Source organism: Lepidochelys kempii, chromosome 4, assembly GCF_965140265.1.
Source record: "Lepidochelys kempii isolate rLepKem1 chromosome 4, rLepKem1.hap2, whole genome shotgun sequence".
Classification (NCBI taxonomy): domain Eukaryota; kingdom Metazoa; phylum Chordata; order Testudines; family Cheloniidae; genus Lepidochelys; species Lepidochelys kempii.
The window spans coordinates 139,808,732-139,809,754 of NC_133259.1; positions in this window are offsets into that span (position 1 = coordinate 139,808,732).

Genomic DNA, 1,023 nt, shown 5'->3' on the forward strand with positions numbered 1-1,023 from the left:
CGCCTTGTGCAATCAGTGTTTTTGAGCTTTAACTGTATCCACTACCAAGGGAAGAGGCTTGTCAGGTCAGGTTCCTTGAGTTTGTTCTTCAATCCACTTGACTTTCCTGGTTTTATACCAGGAGAATCCAGCTCCACATGTGCGAACTCTTGTGAAAACTGCACTGATGTAGCCACACCCAGAGCAAACTTACACTACGGCCCTCCTGCACAGGCACAAAATAGCTTGCCCCCGTAAGTCCCTGCTGTTTTGAACTGCTAGCATTTCACATCCACTTTGCACACACCCAGTGCGACAATGGCATGAGCCTTCAGGTTGCCATTTATTTCTGGGGTGCTGCAGGGCACTTTATGGCCTAGGGAGGTGTAGCAGCCTCTCCGGCCGGGTCAAGCCTGTGAATTCCTTGCAATCCTGCAGGGAGGCAGTCAGAGACCATAAAAGCTTCCAACATACTTTCCAAGCTCCACACACCACTTTTCCCCACAACAATTTCTGGGATGAGCAGAGCCCCCAAGGAAGGGAATTCTGGGCCAGGACAGTGGGGCCCTGGGCTCTTTAAGAGGAATTTGCAAAGGATCCTGCTAGGTGCACGAGCACGGATTGCAAGCTGTGGTTGTGTAACTGGCACAAGCCTAACTCTGCTCCCTTTGCCCATGCAATGGCCCAGTCGGCAGGTGCAACCCCATCCGAGCTCAGCAGGCCCAAGACTCAGTAGGCAGGTCTCCACCAGATAATGGTGGAATGACATTTGTACAGCTGGGTGCAGATTCATTGTAGACACAGGGCTAATATTAATGCCTGGGCTTTGTGCTGGGCTTCTGCGTGGGGTGATGGGGGGGGGGGGGAATGCAGGAAATCTAAAACCTGCTGCTGTAAGGGCCTCGTCTTCCAAACGTCTGGGCTATTTAAGGCCTGATTCGCACCCACTCTGCCTTAGTGACTCTCCCAGTCTCCATACAAACTGCAACAGGCTTGGATTCCTGGGCTGTAATGTTTAAAGGATATAAGTGTGGGGGAGGGGGG